Raw genomic sequence first — 21275 nt, 5'->3', positions numbered from 1 at the left:
TACGACACGGAGCCTCCGCCAAGCCCTAATCTCTCTCGGGAGGGCTGATCTAGAGTCCGTTCGGGGCTCCTAAGAGGGGGATTTGTCGCCATCGTCATCATCAACCATCCTCCATTACCAATTTCATGATGCTCACCGCCGTGCGTGAGTAATTCCATCGTAGGCTTGCTGGACGGTGATGGGTTGGATGAGATTTACCATGTAATCAAGTTAGTTTTGTTAGGGTTTGATCCCTAGTATCCACTATGTTCTGAGATTGATGTTGCTATGACTTTGCTATGCTTAATGCTTGTCACTAGGGCCCGAGTGCCATGATTTCAGATCTGAACCTATTATGTTTTCATGAATATATGTGTGTTCTTGATCCTATCTTGCAAGTCTATAGTCACCTATTATGTGTTATGATCCGACAACCCCGAAGTGACAATAATCAGGATACTTCTCGGTGATGACCGTAGTTTGAGGAGTTCATGTATTCACTATGTGCTAATGCTTTGTTCCGGTTCTCTATTAAAAGGAGGCCTTAATATCCCTTAGTTTCCACTAGGACCCCGCTGCCACGGGAGGGTAGGACAAAAGATGTCATGCAAGTTCTTTTCCAGAAGCACGTATGACTATTTACGGAATACATGCCTACATTACATTGATGAACTGGAGCTAGTTCTGTGTCACCCTATGTTATAGCTATTACATGAGGAATCGCATCCGGCATAATTATCCATCACTGATCCATTGCCTACGAGCTTTTCACATATTGTTCTTCGCTTATTTACTTTTCCGTTGCTGCTGTTACAACTACTACAAAAACCCAAAAACTATTATCTTTACTTTTGCCACCGTTACCTTTATTATCATACTACTTTGCTACTAAATACCTTGCTGCAGATACTAAGTTATCTAGGTGTGGTTGAATTGACAACTCAACTGCTAATACTGAAGAATATTCTTTGGCTCCCCTTGTGTCGAATCAATAAATTTGGGTTGAATACTTTACCCTCGAAAGCTGTTGTGATCCCCTACACTTGTGGGTTATCAAGACTAATTTCTGGCGCCGTTGCCGGGGAGCATAGCTCTATTTTCTGAGTCACTTGGGATTTTTATCTGTTGATCACTATGAAGGACTTGAAAGATGACAGAACTACGATTTTTCCCTCAACTATGAGGGGAGGTAAGGAACTGCCATCTAGCTCTGCACTAGATTCTCCTTCTGTTTTGAGTAAGCTTGCGACACCTAAACCTTCTACTGCTATGAATTCTGATATGTCGCATGTTATTGGTGATGCCACTTCTGCTATGCATGATGAAACTACTTCTGTGTGTGATACTACTTTGTCATTAGGTGAATTTCTTGATGAACAACTTGTTAGAGTTAGGGGAAATGAAATTATTGAAGATGCTATTATTGATGATAGTGATGATGAAAATTCTCCCAATGATTATGAATTGCCTGTTGTACTTGAGGGTTATGTTATGAATGAAGAAGCTCCTAGAGCTATCTTTGCTTGCACTGATAGATATGATCTTAAGAAATTATTAGCTAAATGGAAGCAGCAGTCTCTTAATGCTAGAATGAAACCTGACCCTGCTTTTGCTACTTCACCTATCTGTGTTACTGATAAGGATTATGAATTCTCTGTTGATCCTGAGATTATTACTTTAGTTGAATCTGATCCTTTTTATGGTCTTGAATTTGAAACTATTGTGGCACATCTTACCAAGTTGAATGATATAGCTACCCTGTTTAATAATGATGAGAAGTCTCGCTATTATTATATTCTTAAGATATTTCCGTTCTCATTAAAGGGTGATGCTAAGACTTGGTATAATTCTCTTGCTCCTGGTTGTGTGCGTAGTACCCGGGATATGATTTATTACTTCTCTGCTAAATATTTCCCTGCTCATAAGAAACAAGCTGCCTTGCGAGAAATATATAATTTTGTGCAAATCAAAGAAGAGAGTCTCCCACAAGCTTGGGGGAGGCTTCTCCGGTTACTCAATGCTTTGCCTGATCATCCTCTCAAGAAAAATGAAATACTTGATATCTTTTATAATGGACTAACCGGTGCTTCCAAGGACTACTTGGATAGTTGTGTTGGTTGTGTTTTCAGGGAAAGAACAGTCGACGGAGCTGAATTAAGGCAATTCCTGAGCCAATTCCTAAGGCAATTCCTGAACCAATTGAGCCAACTCCTAAGCCTATTCCTAAACCCACTCCGAGGAAGAGAGGTGTTTTATTTCTCAGTCCTGAAGATATGCAAGAGGCAAATAAATCAATGAAAGAAAAAGGTATTAAAGCTGAAGATGTTAAGAATTTACCTCCTATTGAAGAAATACATGGTCTTAATATATCGCCTGTTGAAGAACCACATTGTCTTTATAACCCGACACAGGTAGTAAAGGTAAATTCTATCTATAGATATGATAAAAGTTAAATCCCCTCTACTATATTTCATAGCCCATGCTCAGATGAATTTGATGACTTTATGGCTAGACAAGAAAGTTTTAATGCTTATGTTGGTAGAGAGTTAAAGAATAACGCTTTCGAGATAGGACACGTAAGCGATAATATGGCTAGAGTTAAAGGTGAACTCAAACTCATTAGCAAATATACTTGTATGGTTGCTACTCAAGTTGAGCAAGTACTCAAAGCTCAAAATGATCTGCTTGTTGAATTAAATAATAAAAATGACTTTGCTGTTAGAGTGGCTACTAGAACTGGTAGAATGACTCAGGAACCTTTGTATCCTGAAGGCCACCCTAAGAGAATCGAGCAAGATTCTCAGAGAAATAATTTAGAGGCACCTAGTTCTTCTAAAAGAAGAAAAAGAAAAATGATAGAACTTTGCATGCTTCTAGTGAACCTACTGTAGACACACCTGAGAATCCCAATGATATTTCTATTTCTGATGCTGAAACACAATCAGGTGATGAACATGAACCTAGTGATAATGTCAATGATAATGTTCATGTTGATGCTCAACCTAGCAAAAACAATGAAGTAGATATTGAACCTACTATTGATCTTGATAACCCACTATCAAAGAATCAACGTTATGACAAGAGAGATTTTGTTGCTAGAAAGCACGGTAGAGAAAGAGAACCATGGGTTCAGAAACCCATGCCCTCTCCTCCTAAACCATCTAGGTCAAAGGATGATGAGGATTTTGAGCGCTTTGCTGAAATGATTAGACCTATTTTCTTACGTATGCGCTTAACTGATATGCTGAAAGTAAATCCTTATGCTAAGTATATGAAGGATATCATTACAAATAAAAGAAAGATACCGGAAGCTGAAATTTCCACCATGCTTGCTAATTACACTTTTAAGGGTGGAATACCAAAGAAACTTGGAGATCCAGGTGTACCAACTATACCATGCTCCATTAAAAGAAATTATGTTAGAACTGATTTATGTGATCTTGGAGCCGGTGTTAGTGTTATGCCTCTCTCTTTATATCGAAGACTTGAATTGAATAAGTTGACACCTACTGAAATATCTTTGCAAATGGCTGATAAATCAACTGCTATACATGTCGGTATTTGTCAGGATGTGCCTGTTGTGGTCGCAAATGTCACTATCTTAACGGAATTTGTCATTCTTGATATTCCCGAGGACGATAGTATGTTGATTATCCTTGGTAGACCTTTTTTGAATACTGCAGGGGCTGTTATTGATTGCAACAAAGGCAATGTCACTTTTCATGTTAATGATAATGAGCATACGGTACACTTTCCGAGGAAACAATCTCAAGTTCATAGCATCAATTCTATTGGAAAAGTTCCAACTATCATTGTTGGAGGTTTTGAATTTCCTCTCCCTACTATCAAGAAAAAGTATGATATTCTTATTGTTGGGGATTTTCATATCCCGTTGAGGTAACTTAGTGTTATTCGAAATTTCTCCGGTTCCGTGTTATTCGGAATGAGTTTGTTAACAAGACTTGATCAACCTTGTTAGTGCATTCATTTTGATGATCATGAGATGGATGAAACTAGAAGGCACAACCTTCTGTACCCTCTTTTTATTTTATTTTATTTAGAATAAATAAAGAAAAAATAGTATTATCCATCTGTTTTCTAAATTATCCGTGCATTAAAAAATATCTCGAAAACAAAAGTGCTTGAAATGCCCTACAAATTTAGTATGATTTTTTATGGAATATTTGAGGATTTTAGGCACTGAAAACACTGCAGGAGGGGAAAGCACCAGGCCACGAGAGTGGAGGGCGCACCCACCCCACCTGGGCGTGCCCCCTGTCTCGTGGGCCCCTGGTGGCCCCCCTCCACTTATGCCAGCACCCACACTCTTCATCTTCTACCCAAAAAATCCCCATCCAGCTCAAGCACGAGTTCTAGCTCATTTTGCTGCGATTTTCGATCTCCTTGCTCAAAGCTCCATTCACAAAACTTCTTTGGGAGATTGTTGCTTGGTATGTGACTCCTCCATTGGTCCAATTAATTTTTGTTCTAGTGCTTTATCCATTGCAAATTTTTGCTGCATAGGTGACCATGTTCTTGAGCTTGCATGTTGAATTTATGAGGTCTCAAGCAAGTCCAATGCATGATATAGGCTCTAGGCACTTGTAGGAGTAGTTGCTACCAATCTTGTTTAGTTTTATTCACTTTTATTTTGAAGTTACTAAAATTTTAGAAATTTTTCAGAAAAAGAATTATGTCTAGGAGAATGTACCAAGGTGGTTCCTCGGTGAAGAAAGGGCCCAGGATTGCTATACATGAGCAAGATGTTGAATTGCCGAGGGACGCGGATGTACGAGCTTGTGAGTGGCCATCTGATGATTTTATGGTCGAAGCAGGCTTCAAGGAGGAATTTGACACGTATGTGCGTAATGCTGAGCTGGAGGACTTCTTACAAGATAAGTGTCCGCAGTACTATCAGTTGACTGATTCTTTTGTGTGGAGGTTCAAATATAACTGTGCGCGTAATTCTCCTAGTGTCATATTTGATATTTATGATACATCTTATACCATGGATTTAGAGGATTTCACAATTGCTTGCAAACTCCCACAGTGGGGTAATATTAATGGTCCTCACAAATCTGAATTTATAGATTTTCTTGTTAGTATTACTGTGGGAGAATCTAGGGACATAGCACAAGCTACCATGGGGAGCATTCATTTTCCTGCTATACATTATTTCTCTCTCTTTATTGGTAGATGCATTAACAGTAAAGACGAAGCATGTCACATGTGTGTTCCTGATCTGTGTGTCCTCAAGAGTGCTCTGTTAGGTTATAAAGGTTATAACTTCGGGGCAATAGTTGCACGTAGGTTGCAGAATAATAGTAGAAAGGGAAATTTATTTGGAGGAATTTATGCAACCCGTGTGGTTAATTATCTTGGTATAGCCCCATGAGAGGGAGATATGATAATACCTCCTGTTTATTTGGATTCTGAAGCTATGGTCAATCATCAATTTCTTGGGAGGAATGAACAATTCCTCCAATATCGACTAATCTATGAAAAACACGACGTCGTCCATGTTACTCTTCCTGCTCCCTACCTTTTTGATTATCAGGCAAAAGGAAGATATGTTGTCACCAGGGAGGAAGCAACTGAGCACGAAAGGAGAGAGGAGGCAGCTCGCCAACACGCCGCAGCTCAGGAGGCGGTTGCCGCTGCATCTCAGTACGACCCCAGTTTCACTTACGATATCAGCCAGGTGGTCCTTGGTACTAGACCAACTTAGACCAAAAGCCTAAGCTTGGGGGAGTATGTATTTCTCACTGACTTTACATTCATGTTTACACACTAGTCGTCGGTGCTCATACTCTTTCGTTGTATTATCTATGTTAGTTTAATTTTCTTTTTCGTTCTCTTCTTGTGTGTTTGGTAAACCTTAAGAAAAACCAAAAAAATTAGTTAGTTTAATTTCCATGCTTGTAGTAGCATTTAAAATGAAAACCCAAAAAGATTTCTTGTTCTTCTTTTTACTTGTTGGGAGCTTTCCCGTGTAAATAGTTTTATTTTCTTTTCTTTCCTTTGGGGGTCGAGAAGACCATATTGAAAATGTTTAGTGGCTCTCATGCGCATGATTGTTTATTTAACTTAGAGCCCATATTACTTGTCTTCTCTTTTGAGTTGAATGCTTACAGATTCTAGCTTAGTCCAATGCACGTGCACTATTATTATTATACACATCGTTCAGTCGTGAAAGTGAAAGGCAATAATGACGATATATGATGGACTTATTGAGATGAGAAAAGTTGGTATGAACTTGACCTCTCTTGTTTTTGTAAATATGATGAGTTCATCGTTTTTGAGTCAGCTTATTATGAAGTAAACATATTTGCAATGACATTTAGAGATCATAGTTGCTTGTGCCATGCTTGTTAGCTATGAGTTATAATGGTTTACCTTGCGTGCCAACATGCTATTAGAATGATTATGATGTGGTATGATGGGATGGTATCCTCCTTTGAATAAATTGAGTGACTCGACTTGGCACATGTTCACGCATGTAGTTGAATCAAATCAACATAGCCTTCATGATATTTATGTTCATGGTGGATTATATCCTACTCATGCTTGTATTCGGTGTGAATTAATTTTAATGCATGTTTATGACTGTTGTCGCTCTCTCAGTTGGTCGCTTCGCAGTCTTTTGCTAGCATTCACCTGTACTAATCGGGAATACTGCTTGTGCATCCAAACTCCTTAAACCCCAAAGATGTTCCATATGAGTCCACTATACCTTCCTATATGCGGTATTTACCTGCCGTTCCAAGTAAATTTGTATGTGCCAAACTCTAAACCTTCAAATGAAATTCTGTTTTGTATGCTCGAGCAGCTCATCTTACAACTAGGGCTGCCTATATCTTCCATGCTAGGTGGGTTATTCTCAAGAGGAGTGGACTCCGCTCCACATTCACGAGAAAGGGCTGGTAACCGGGATGCCCAATCCCATGATCCAAAAAGATCAAAGCAAATCAAATTAACTAAACAAAACTCCCCCAGGGTTGTTGTTAGTTGGAGGCACTCGTTGTTTCGAGCAAGCCATGGATTGATGCTTGTTGGTGGTTGGGCGAGTATAAACCTTTACCAATATGTTTGGGAACTGCCTATAATGCATGTAGTATGGAAGATATAGCCATCTCATAGTTTTTGCGTTGAAAGTGAAAGTATGCCGCTCAAAATGTTATTCAATCTCTATTCTAAAATCAAGCTCTGGCACCTCTACAAATCCCTGCTTCCCTCTGCGAAGGGCCTATCTATTTACTTTTATGTTGAGTCATCACTCTTCTTATTAAAAAGCACCCGCTGGAGAGCACACTGTCATTTGCATTCATTATTATTGGTTTATATTGGGTATGACTTGACTGGATCTCTTTTACCATGAATTACAATGTTTAGTCAGTCCTTGATCTTTAAAGGTGCTCTGCATTTATGTTTTGCGATCTTAGAAAGGGCTAGCGAGATACCATTTTGTTATATCATGTTATGATTATTTTGAGAAAGTGTTGTCATCCGAGTTTTATTATTATGGCTCGCTAGCTGATTATGCTATTGATATGAGTAATTGTGAGACCTAAGTGTTATTGTGAGTATGGTTAGTTCATAATATTTGCTGAAACTTGAATGCTAGCTTTTCATGTTTACAACAACAAGAGCAAACAGAGTTTGTAAAAGTTTTTCTTTATCACTTTCAGTTTATCAACTGAATTGCTTGAGGACAAGCAAAGGTTTAAGCTTGGGGGAGTTGATACGTGTCCAATGTATCTACTTTTCCAAACACTTTTGCCCTTGTTTTGGACTCTAACTTGCATGATTTGAATGAAACTAACCTGTACTGACGCTCTTTTCAGCAGAACTGCCATGATGTTGTTTTATGTGTAGAAAAGAAAAGTTCTCGGAATGTCCTGAAAATCCACGGAGGCACTTTTCAGAAAATATAAAAAATACCGGCGAAAGAATCAACACCAGGGGGCCCACACCCTGTCCACGAGACAGGGGGCGCGCCCCCTCCCCCTGGGCGTGCCCCCTTATCTCGTGGGCCCCCTGGACCTCCACCGACCTCAACTCCAACTCCATATATTCACGTTCGGGGAGAAAAGAACCAGGGAGAAAGTTTCATCGCATTTTACGACACGGAGCCGCCGCCAAGCCCTAATCTCTCTCGGGAGGGCTGATCTGGAGTCCGTTCGGGGCTCCGGAGAGGGGGATTCGTCGCCGTCGTCATCATCAACCATCCTCCATCACCAATTTCATGATGCTCACCGTCGTGTGTGAGTAATTCCATCGTCGGCTTGCTGGACGGAGATGGGTTGGATAAGATTTACCATGTATTCAAGTTAGTTTTGTTAGGGTTTGATCCCTAGTATCCACTATGTTCTGAGATTGATGTTGCTATGACTTTGCTATGCTTAATGCTTGTCACTAGGGCCCGAGTGCCATAATTTCAGATCTGAACCTATTATGTTTTCATGAATATATGTGTGTTCTTGATCCTATCTTGCAAGTCTATAGTCACCTATTATGTGTTATATCCGACAACCCCGGAGTGACAATAATCAGGATACTTCTCGATGATGACCGTAGTTTGAGGAGTTCATGTATTCACTATGTGCTAATGCTTTGTTCCGATTCTTTATTAAAAGGAGGCCTTAATATCCCTTAGTTTCCACTAGGACCCCGCTGCCACAGGAGGGTAGGAGAAAAGATGTCATGCAAGTTCTTTTCCATAAGCACGTATGACTATTTACGGAATACATGCCTACATTACATTGATGAACTGGAGCTAGTTCTGTGTCACCCTATGTTATAGCTATTACATGAGGAATCGCATCCGGCATAATTATCCATCACTGATCCATTGCCTACGAGGTTTTCACATATTGTTCTTCGCTTATTTACTTTTCCGTATCTGCTGTTACAACTACTACAAAACCCCCAAAACTATTATCTTTACTTTTGCCACCGTTACCTTTATTATCATACTACTTTGCTACTAAATACGTTGCTGCAGATACTAAGTTATCCAGGTGTGGTTGAACTGACAACTCAACTGCTAATACTCAAGAATATTCTTTGGCTCCCCTTGTGTCGAATCAATAAATTTGGGTTGAATACTTTACCCTCGAAATCTATTGTGATCCCCTACACTTGTGGGTTATCAGTAACACAGGCAAGAACCCTTTCTTTGACTAATCCATTTTGAACTTCTTCAAAACTTTATCAAGGTATGTGCTTTGCGAAAGTCCAATTAAGTGTCTTGATCTATCTATATAGATCTTGATGCCCAATATGTAAGCAGCTTCACCGATGTCTTTCATTGAAAAACTTTTATTCAAGTATCCTTTTATGCTATCCAGAAATTCTATATCATTTCCAATCAACAATATGTCATCCACATATAATATTAGAAATGCTACAGAGCTCCCACTCACTTTATTGTAAATACAGGCTTCTCCAAAAGTCTGTATAAAACCATATGCTTTGATCACACTATCAAAGCGTTTATTCCAACTCCGAGAGCCTTGCACCAGTCCATAAATGGATCGCTGGAGCTTGCACACTTTTTAGCACCCTTTGGATCGACAAAACCTTCTGGTTGCATCATATACAACTCTTCTTCAAGAAATCCATTAAGGAATGCAGTTTTGACATCCATTTGCCAAATTTCATAATCATAAAATGCGGCAATTGCTAACATGATTCGGACAGACTTAAGCATCACTACGGGTGAGAAAGTCTCATCATAGTCAACTCCTTGAGCTTGTCAAAAACATTTCACAACAAATCGAGCTTTGTAAACAATAACATTACCATCAGCGTTAGTCTTCTTCTTGAAGATCCATTTGTTTTCTATGGCTTGCCGATCATCGGGCAAATCAATCAAAGTCCATACTTTGTTCTCATACATGGATCCCATCTTAGATTTCATGGTCTCAAGCCATTTCGCGGAATCCGGGTTCATCATCGCTTCCTCATAGTTCATAGGTTCATCATGGTCTAGTAACATGACTTCCAAAATAGGATTACCATACCACTCTAGTGCAGACCTTACTCTGGAAGACTTACGAGGTTCGGTAGTAACTTGATCTGAAGTTTCATGATCATCATCATTAGCTTCCTCACTAATTGGTGTTGGAATCACTGGAACTGATTTATGTGATGAACTACTTTCCAACTCGGGAGAAGGTACAATTACCTCATCAAGTTCTACTTTCCTCCCACTCACTTCTTTCGAGAGAAACTCCTTCTCTAGAAAGGATCCATTCTTAGCGACAAATATATAGCCTTCGGATCTGTGATAGAAGGTGTACCCAACAGTTTCCTTTGGGTATCCTATGAAGACACATTTCTCTGATTTGGGTTCGAGCTTATCAGGTTGAAGCTTTTTCACATAAGCATTGCAACCCCAAATTTTAAGAAACGACAACTTTGGTTTCTTGCCAAACCACAATTCATAAGGCATCATCTCAACGGATTTTGATGGTGCCCTATTTAAAGTTAATGCAGCCGTCTCTAAAGCATAACTCCAAAACGATAGCGGTAAATCAGAAAGAGACATCATAGATCGCACCATATCCAATAAAGTACGGTTACGATGTTCGGACACACCATTACACTGTGGTGTTCCAGGTGGTGGGAGTTGCAAAACTATTCCACATTGTTTCAAATGAAGACCAAACTCGTAACTCAAATATTCGCCTCCATGGTCAGATCGTAGAAACTTTATTTTCTTGTTACGATGATTTTCTACTTCACTCTGAAATTCTTTGAACTTTTCAAACGTTTCAGACTTATGCTTCATTAAGTAGATATACCCATATCTGCTCAAATCATCTGTGAATGTAAGAAAATAACGATACCCACCACGAGCCTCAACACTCATTGGTCCGCATACATCTGTATGTATTATTTCCAATAAGTCAGTAGCTCGTTCCATTGTGCTGGAAAATGGAGTTTTAGTCATTTTGCCCATGAGGCATGGTTCGCAAGCACCAAGTGATTCCAAAAACTCATCAGCATGGAGTTTCTTCATGTGCTTTACACCAATATGACCTAAACGGCAGTGCCACAAATAAGTTGCACTATCATTACCAACTTTGCATCTTTTGGCTTCAATATTATGAACATGTGTATCTCCACGATCGAGATTCAATAAAAATAGACCACTCAACAAGGGTGCATGACCATAAAAGATATTACTCATATAAATAGAACAACCATTATTCTCTGATTTAAATGAATAACCATCTCGCAGCAAACAAGATCCAGATATAATGTTCATGCTCAACGCTGGCACCAAATAACAATTATTCAGGTCTAAAACTAATCTCGAAGGTAGATGTAGAGGTAGTGTGCCGATGGCGATCACATCGACCTTGGAACCATTTCTGACGTGCATCGTCACCTTGTCCTTAGCCAATCTTTGTTTAATCCATCGCTCGTGTTTCGAGTTGCAAATATGAGCAACATAACTAGTATCAAATGCCCAGGCGTTACTATGAGCATTAGTAAGGTACACATTAATAACATGTAAATCAAATATACCTTTCACTTTGCCATCCTTCTTATCCACCAAATACTTGGGGCAGTTCCGCTTCCAGTGACCAGTCCCTTTGTAGTAGAAGCACTTAGTTTTAGGCTTAGGCCCAGACTTGGGCTTCTTCCCGGGAGTAGCAACTTGCTTTCTATTCTTCTTAAAGTTCCCCTTATTCCCTTTGCCCTTTTTCTTGAAACTAGTGGTTTTTTTAACCATCAACACTTGATGCTCCTTCTTGATTTCTACCTCCGCAGCCTTTAGCATTGCGAAGAGCTCGAAAATCGTTTTCGTCATCCCTTGTATATTATAGTTCATCACGAAGCCTTTATAGCTTGATGGCAGTGATGGAAGAACTCTGTCAATGACACTATCATTAGGAAGATTAATTCCCAGTTGAGTCAAGTGGTTATGGTACCCAGACATTCTGAGTATGTGTTCACTGACAGAACTATTCTCCTCCATTTTGCAGCTATAGAACTTGGTGGAGACTTCATATCTCTCAACTCGGGCATTTGCTTGAAATATTAACTTCAACTCTTGGAACATCTCATATGCCCCATGACGTTTAAAACGTCTTTGAAGTACCGATTCTAAGCCGTAAAGCATGGCACACTGAACTATCGAGTAGTCATCAACACACGTCTACCAGGCATTCACAATGTTTGCAGTTGCTGGCGCAGGTGGTACACCTAGCGGTGCTTCCAAGATGTAATTCTTTTGTGCAGCAATGAGGATAATCCTCAAGTTACGGACACAGTCCGTGTAATTGCTACGATCATCTTTCAACTTAGCTTTCTCTAGGAATGCATTAAAATTCAAGGGAACGGTAGCACGGGCCATTGATCTACAACAACATAGACATGCAAAAACTATCAGGACTAAGTTCATGATAAATTAAAGTTCAATTAATCGTATTACTTAAGAACTCCCACTTAGATAGACATCCCTTTAGTCATCTAAATGATCACATGATCCAAGTCAACTAAACCATATCCGATCATCATGTGAGATGGAGTAGTTTTCAATGGTGAACATCACTATGTTGATCATATCTACTATATGATTCACGTTCGACCTTTCGGTCTCAGTGTTCCGAGGCCATATCTGCATATGCTAGGCTCGTCAAGTTTAACCCGAGTATTCTGCACATGCAAAACTGGCTTGCACCCGTTGTATGTGAACGTGGATCTTATCACACCCGATCATCACGTGGTGTCTCGGCATGATGATCTGTAGCAATAGTGCATACTCAGGGAGAACACTTATACCTTGAAATTTAGTGAGGGATCATCTTATAATGCTACCGCCGTACTAAGTGAAATAAGATGCATAAAAGATAAACATCACATGCAATCAAAATATGTGACATGATGTGGCCATCATCATCTTGTGCTCATGATCTCCATCACCGAAGCATCGTCATGATCTCCATCATCACCGGCTTGACACCTTGATCTCCATTGTAGCATCGTTGTCGTCTCGCCAACTATTGCTACTATGACTATCGCTACCACTTAGTGATAAAGCAAAGCAATTACACGGCGACTGCATTTCATACAATAAAGCGACAACCATATGGCTCCTGCCAGTTGCTGATGACTCTGTTACAAAACATGATGATCTCATACAACAATTTATATCACATCATGTCTTGACCATATCACATCACAACAAGCCCTGCAAAAACAAGTTAGACATCCTCCAATTTGTTGTTGCAACTTTTACGTGGCTGCTACGGGCTTCTAGCAAGAATCATTCTTACCTACGCATCAAAACCACAACGATTTTTTGTCAAGTGTGTTGTTTTAACCTTCAACAAGGATCAGCCGTAGTCAAACTCGATTCAACTAAAGTTGGAGAAACAGACACCCGCCAGCCACCTATGTGTAAAGCACATCGGTAGAACCAGTCTCATGAACACGGTCATGTAATGTCGGTCCGGGCCGCTTCATCCAACAATACCGCCGAATCAAAATAAGACGTTGGTGGTAAGCCCACAACTCTTTGTGTTCTACTCATGCAAATAACATCTACACATAGACCTGGCTCGGATGCCACTGTTGGGGAACGCAGTAATTCAAAAAATTATCTACGATCACACAAGATCTATCTAGGAGATGCATAGCAACGAGAGGGGAGAGTGTGTCCATGTATCCTCGTAGACCGAAAGCGGAAGCGTTTAGTAACGTCGTTGATGTAGTCAAACATCTTCACGATCCAACCGATCCAAGTACCGAACGTACGGCACCTCCGTGTTCAGCACACGCTCAGTACGATGACGTCCCTCGAGCTCTTGATCCAGTTGAGGACGAGGGAGAGTTCCATCAACACGACGGCGTGGCAACGGTGTTGATGATGTTACTGGCGCAGGGCTTCGCCTAAGCACTACGATGATATGACCGAGGTATTAAACTGTGGAGGGGGATTGTCTGTTATCCTTTGAGGTGCCCCTATAAAGGAGGAGAGAGGGAGGCCGGCTGGCCCTGTAGGGCGCACCAAGAGAAGGGAGTCCTACTAGGACTCCAAGTCCTAGTAGGATTCCACTTGGTGGAAGGGGGAAGGAAGGAAGGGAGAGGGAGAGGAAGAGGGAAAGGGCTGTCCTCACTCTCCCCTATGGCCCAAGTTGGCCCATTGCTTCCCCGGGGGGTTCCGGTAACCCCTCCGACACTCCGTTTTTACCCGGTACCACTCGGTACTCTTCTGGTGTCCGAATAACATAGTCCAGTATATCAATCTATACGTCTCGGCCATTTCAAGAATCCTCATCACGTCCGTGATCTCATCTGGGACTCCGAACAAACTTCGATCATCAAAAACACATAACTCATAATACAAATCATCATCGAACCTTAAGCGTGCGGACCGTACGGGTTCGAGACTATGTAGACATGATTGAGACACATCTCTAATTAATAACCAATAGCGGAACCTGGATGCTCATATTGGCTCCTACATATTCTACGAAGATCTTTATCGCTCGAACCGCATAACAACATACGTTGTTCCCTTTGTCATCGGTATGTTACTTGCCTGAGATTCGATCGTCAGTATCATCATACCTAGCTCAATCTCGTTACCGGCAAGTCTCTTTACTCATTCCATAATGCTTCATCCCACAACTAACTCATTAATCACATTGCAAGGCTTATAGTGATGAGCATTACCGAGAGAACCCAGAGATACCTCTCCGGTACACGGAGTGACAAATCCTAATCTCAATCTATGCCCACCCAACAAACACCTTCGGAGACACCTATAGATCATCTTTATAATCACCCAGTTACGTTGTGATGTTTGATAGTACACAAGGTGTTCCTCCAGTATTTGGGAGTTCCATAATCTCATAGTCTCAGGAACATGTATGAGTCATGAAGAAAGCAGTAGCAATGAAACTGTAACGATCATAATGCTAAGCTAACAGATTGGTCATGTCCATCACATCATTCTCCTAATGATGTGATACCATTCATCAAATGGAAACACATGTCTATGGTTAGGAAACATAACCATCTTTGATTAACGAGCTAGTCAAGTAGAGGCATACTAGGGACACTATGTTTTGTCTATGTATCCACACATGTACTCAGTTTCCGGTTAATACAATTCTAGCATGAATAATAAACATTTATCATGATATAAGGAAATATAAATAACATCATTAGGGCATATTTCCTTCATTTTTTGGGGCCAGAAGACATCCAGTGGGCCAAGGAAGCACCTGGGGTGCCTCGAGGGGAGCAGCACCCACCAGGGCGCTCCAGGGGGGCTAGGCGCGCCCTGGTGGGTTGTGCCCACCTCAGGTACCCCCTGAACCACCTCTTTGCTCTATAAATACCCCAAAATTCCAGAAACCCTAGGGGAGTCTACAAAAATAAATTACATCCGCCGCAGAGTCCAGAACCACCAGATCCAATCTAGACACCATCACGGAGGGGTTCACCACTTCCATTGGTGCCTCTCCGATGATGCATGAGTACTTCTTTGTAGACTTACGGGTTCGTAGTTAGTAGCTAGATGGATTCCTCTCTCTCTTTTCATTATCAATACAATGGTCTCTTGGAGATCCATATGATGTAAGCCTTTTTGCGGTGTGTTTGTTGGGATCTGATGAACTTCGAGTTTATGATCAGATCTATGTTTTTATCCATGAAAGTTATTTGAGTCTTCTTTGATATCTTATATGCATGATTACCTATAGCCTCGTATTTCTTCTTCGATATTAGGGTTTTATTTGGCCAACTTGATTTTGTTTATCTTGCGATGGGAAGAGGTGCTTTGTGATGGGTTCGATCTTACGGTGCTTGATCCCAGTGACAGAAAGGGAAACGACACGTATGTATCATTGCTATTAAGGATAACAAGATGGGTCTATTTCTACATAAATAGATCATGTCTACATCATGTCATCGTTCTTACTGCATTACTCCATATCTCCATGAACTTAATACACTAGATGTGTGCTAGATAGCGGTCGATGTGTGGAGTAATAGTAGAAGATAATGATCATTGCCTGGATATTGTCATGATTATTTGAAGTTCTACAATTGCCCAAGAGTAATTGTTTTCCTACCATTTTCTATTTTTCGAGAGAAGCCACTAGTGAAACCTACGGCCCCTGGGTCTCTTTTCATCATATTTGCCTTTGCGATATATTTTCCTTTGCATTTATTTTCAGATCTATTAAACCAAAAATACAAAAATACCTTGCTGCAATTTATTTGTTCCGCGATCTATTTATCATATCTACCACTTTTACCTCACGTTATTTGCCTATCTTGAGGCGTCGTACCCGAAAGGGATTGACAACCCCTATAACACGTCGGGTTGCGAGTATTTGTTATTTGTGTGCAGGTGTTGTTTACGTGGTATGTGGAGGTTCTCCTACTGGTTCGATAACCTTGGTCTCATCACTGAGGGAAATACCTACCGCCACTATACTGCATCATCCCTTCCTCTTTAGGGAAATACCGACATAGTTCTAGCAGACATCAAAAGGAATTTCTGGCGCCGTTGCCGGGGAGGATCACGTCAAGATAGTCTCCCGTCAACTTGCAATTTCTGGCGCCGTTGCCGGGGAGGATCTTCAACATCAACCAGGTTCCTAATCACAAATCTCATCTCCTCGCAATTTACATTATTTGCCTTTTGCCTCTCATTTTCCTCTCCCCTAGTTCACAAAAATTTGTCATTTTATTCGCCCTCTTTTTCGTTCGCCATTTTCTCGTCAGATCTGTTATTTAGCAATCTTGTTGTGAAGTCATCATGACTCAAGAGAACACCAAGTTGCGTGATTTCTCGAATACCAACAACAATGAATTTATTAGCTCTCTGATTGCTCCTCCCGCCACTAGTGTGGAGTCTTGTGATCATAATACTACTTTCCTGAATCTTGTCATGAAAGATCAATTTTCCGGCACTCCTAATGAGGATGCCGCATCCCATCTTAACACATCCGTGGAATTAGGCAATATGCAAAAGAAAAACATGTGGAAAATGATGTTGTGAAGTTGAAATTATTTCCGTTTTCTTTGCGAGATCGTGCAAAATTTTGGTTTTGTTCTTTGCCTCGAATAGTATCTATTCTTGGAATAAGTGCAAGGATGCTATTATCACTAAGTACCACAAAAATTATTTCCATTAGAACCCAGATCATGAATTTCAAGCAACTTGAACATGAGCATACAATCTTGGGAAAGGATAAAATTGATGCTAAGGAATTGCCCAACTCATGGGTTAAATCTTTGGATGATCATAAAAAAAATTTATGCGGGTTGCATTTTGTTTCTCGTAATCATCACCGCAGGGGTACTTTTATGGAAATTACTTTGGGGGAAGCTACTAAATTGCTTGAAAATATAATGGCAAATTACTCACAATGGCATACCGAAAGAGCTCCCACTAGTAAAAAGGTCAATTCGGTAGAAGAAATAAATTCTTTGAGTGAAAAAGTTGATGCTCTCAGGAAGTTGGTTGCTAATAAAATTGCTCCTATTTATTTTAATGATGTGCCTTTGTCTGCTTTGATTGAGCAAAATAGTGATGCCATAGATGTGAATTTTGTCTCACGAAACAATTTCAATAACAATGCTTATAGAGGTAATTTCAATCCTAGGCCTTTTCCTAGTAATTCATCTAATAATTATGGTAATTCCTATGGTAATCAGACTTATAATAATAATAGAAACACCTCTGATCTTGAGAACAATATTAAAGAATTTATCAATACTCAAAAAGCTTTCAATACTTCGATAGAAGTAAAGTTGAATAAAATTGATGATTTGTCTAGAAGTGTTGATAGAATTTCTCATGATGTAGAAACTCTCAAAATAAAAAAATTGTGCCTAAAGTTGAAGAATCAATTAAAGCTCTTTACATTTCTATGGATGAAAGTAACAAAAGAGCCGCTATGCTTAGAGCTAAAAGAGAATTTTTAGAAAGAGCATTTTCTAGTGATTACTATCATAAAAGTGATGAAGATCTTAAAATGATTGGTGTTTCTTCTATTTATTCTTTGTTTAGTAAAATTAAGATTGATGAAAAAGGGACTGGAGAAGAGTCATCTTTAGCTAGAAGGCGTCCCTATGATTCGAAGGGTGAAAATTTTATTGAGAAAATTGATTAAAGTGGGTTTGAAGAGGTCAAGACTTTAACTAGTGATGTGCCCACTATTTTGGATTACAAAGACTTTAATTATGATAGTTGCTCTTTGGTTTATTGCATTTCTTTGTTGCAATCCATGATAAATTCACCCCATGCTTATGAACAAAATAAAACTTTTACTAAACATATTGTTGACGCCATGATGAAAGCTTTTGAAGAAAAGTTGGAATTAGAAGTTTCAATTCCTAGAAAATTGCAGGATGAGTGGGAACCTACTATCAAAGTCAAGATTAAAAATTATGAGTGTTTTTCTTTGTGTGACTTGGGTGCTAGTGTTTCTACGATTCCGAAATATTTATGTGATGTGCTTGGTCTTACCAATATTGAAGAATGCTCTTTAAATTTTCCCTTGGCGGATTCTACTATTAAAAAGGCTATGGGAAGAATTAGTGATGTTATTATTCTTGCAAATAGCAATTATGTGCCCATAGATTTTATTGTTCTTGATATTGATTTGCAATCCGTCTTGTCCAATTATTCTTGGTAGACCCCTTTTGCGTACTATTGGTGCCGTGATTGATATGAAAGAAGGCAATATTAAATTTCAACTTCCACTAAGGAAGGAGTTGGAACACTTCCCTAGAACAAGAATTAGGCCACCATATGAATCAATCATGAGGGCATCTTATGGATCTAGAACCAAAGATAACAAAACTTGGATCCTACGCGTATGCCTAGCTAGGGGCGTAAAATGATAGTGCTTGTTGGGAGGCAACCCGATGAATATAATTTATTTTTGCTTTTTGTTTTCTGTTATTGTGTGTTAGCAAAATTATGCCCCTGTTATTATTGTGTATTTTGTGTTTTAATAAGTGTTTGTGCCAAGCAAGGCCTTTGGGAAGATTTGGGTGAAAGTTGATTTGATCTTGCTGAAAAACAGAAACTTTTGCGCTCACGAAATTATTTGTCACTTTTAACAAAAGAGTGCTTTTGAGTTGATTATTATTGCAGAAAATTAATAGAAAAATTTATCACGTCCACCAATTTATTTCAGAATTTATGGATTTACAGAAGTATTTGAAATATTCAGATTGCTACAGACTGTTCTGATTTTGATTGATTCTGTTTTCTTTGCGTTATGTGCTTGGTTTGATGATTCTATGGTTTTCTTTGATGGATTTTTGCCATAAAAAATTTGGAATACAGTAGATATAATGCAAAAACAAAATAAGAATAGGTTTGTAACAGTACTTATAGTAGCGGTTTGCTTTCTTATACTAACGGACCTCACGAAGGTTTTGTTGAGTTTTGTGTGATTGAAGTTTTCAAGTTTTGGGTGATCTTACGATGGATGAAGGAATAAGGATTAGCAAAATGCTAAGCTTGGGTATTCTCGAGTGTGGGAGTCCTAGACTAGGGGGTCCTCGGGCATCCGGTCTATTGATGTGGGCCGGACTGGTGGGTCGTCAAGATACAAGATAGAAGATTATCTCTCGTGTCCGGTTGGGACTCTCACATGCGTGGATGGCAAGTATAGGTGTCCGGATATTTTATTCCTTTCTGTAAAACCGACTTTGTACAACCCTAAGCCCCTCCGGTGTCTATATAAACTGGAGGGTTAGCTCGGAGGCAGGAGCACAACATTGCTAGGCTAGCTATCTAGGGTTAGCCGAATCGCTCTCGAGGTAGATCAACTCTTGTAACCCCTATACCCCTCGAATATAATCAAGCAGGAGTAGGGTTTTACCTCCATCAAGAGGGCCCAAACCTGGGTAAATACTGCGTCCCTTCTCCATTGTTACCATTGATCCCCAGACGCACAGCTTGGGCCCCCTACCCGAGATCTGCCAATTTTGATACTGACATTGGTACTTCCATTGAGAGCTTCGCTGTATCGTCGACAAAAGGATCGATGGCTCACCTCTTCACCAATGATGACGCTGTATCCTGTGAGACCTTTCTTCTAGGATAGGTTTTTGTGTTCGGTGGCTTTGTGATTCGAGCCAACTTGATCGGCCGCCTCGAGCAGGTCGATAGTTATGCCCCCGACCACCAGATTTGGTTTGGAAACCTGAATTATGTTGCTGACATCCAAGGAGACCTGGTCTTTGATGGGTTCGCGGGCTCGGCCGCCACTCTGCGTCCCCGCCAAGAAGACTCTTCGGATCCCCTGTCAGATCCCATCCAGGGGTCAACACCAACACCCACCTCGGCCTTAGATCCGAGGCAGGTCTCATCGTCCGAAGATGGGAACATAAGCCCCGCCGAACTTCTTCCCCTTACGGAACTTCCTACCGAAGACCCAGATGCAGGCTTAGACTTGGCTCTGGGAAACTGTTCCGAACTTCCGAGGTCTACACGTAGTGGGTCCAATCAGGTGCTCCATGCCAAACACAGCGTGGCAGACCCGCAGTTTCCGCTCCCACTCCCACTCTTAGATGAAGCATTGGGTTTGATGCAGCCTCTCGCCATCACGGAGGCTTTACCTCCGAACTATACCTAGCTCAGACTAGGGGCTGACAGAGGGGAATTTTGCGCCCCACCGATACGTCTCCATCGTATCTACTTATACAAACACTTTTGCCCTTGTTTTGGACTCTAATTTGCATGATTTGAATGGAACTAACCCGGACTGACGCTGTTTTCGGCAGAACTGACACGGTGTTATTTTTGTGCAGAAATAAAAGTTCTCGGAATGACCTGAAAATCCATGCAGCAACTTTTCAGAATTAATAAAAAATACTGGCGAAAGAAATAGCATCAGGGGGCCCACACCCTATCCACGAGGGTGGGGGGCGCGCCCCCTCCCCTGGGCACGCCCCCTGCCTCGTGGGCCCCCTGGACATCCACCGACCTCAACTCCAACTCCATATATTTGCTTTCGCGGAGAAAAAAAATCAGGGAGAAAGTTTCATCGCATTTTACTATACGGATCCGCCGCCAAGCCCTAATCTCCCTCGGGTGGGGGGGGCTGATCTGGAGTCCGTTTGGGGCTCCGAAGAGGGGAATTCGTCGTTGTCGTCATCATCAACCATCCTCCATCACCAATTTCATGATGCTCACCGCCGTGCGTGAGTAATTCCATCGTAGGCTTGCTGGACGGTGATGGGTTGGATGAGATTTACCATGTAATCAAGTTAGTTTTGTTAGGGTTTGATCCCTAGTA

Source organism: Triticum aestivum, chromosome 4B (genome assembly GCF_018294505.1).
Source record: "Triticum aestivum cultivar Chinese Spring chromosome 4B, IWGSC CS RefSeq v2.1, whole genome shotgun sequence".
Classification (NCBI taxonomy): Eukaryota; Viridiplantae; Streptophyta; class Magnoliopsida; order Poales; family Poaceae; genus Triticum; species Triticum aestivum.
The sequence above is the reverse complement of the archived record's forward strand: the minus strand, read 5'-3'. Positions refer to the sequence as shown.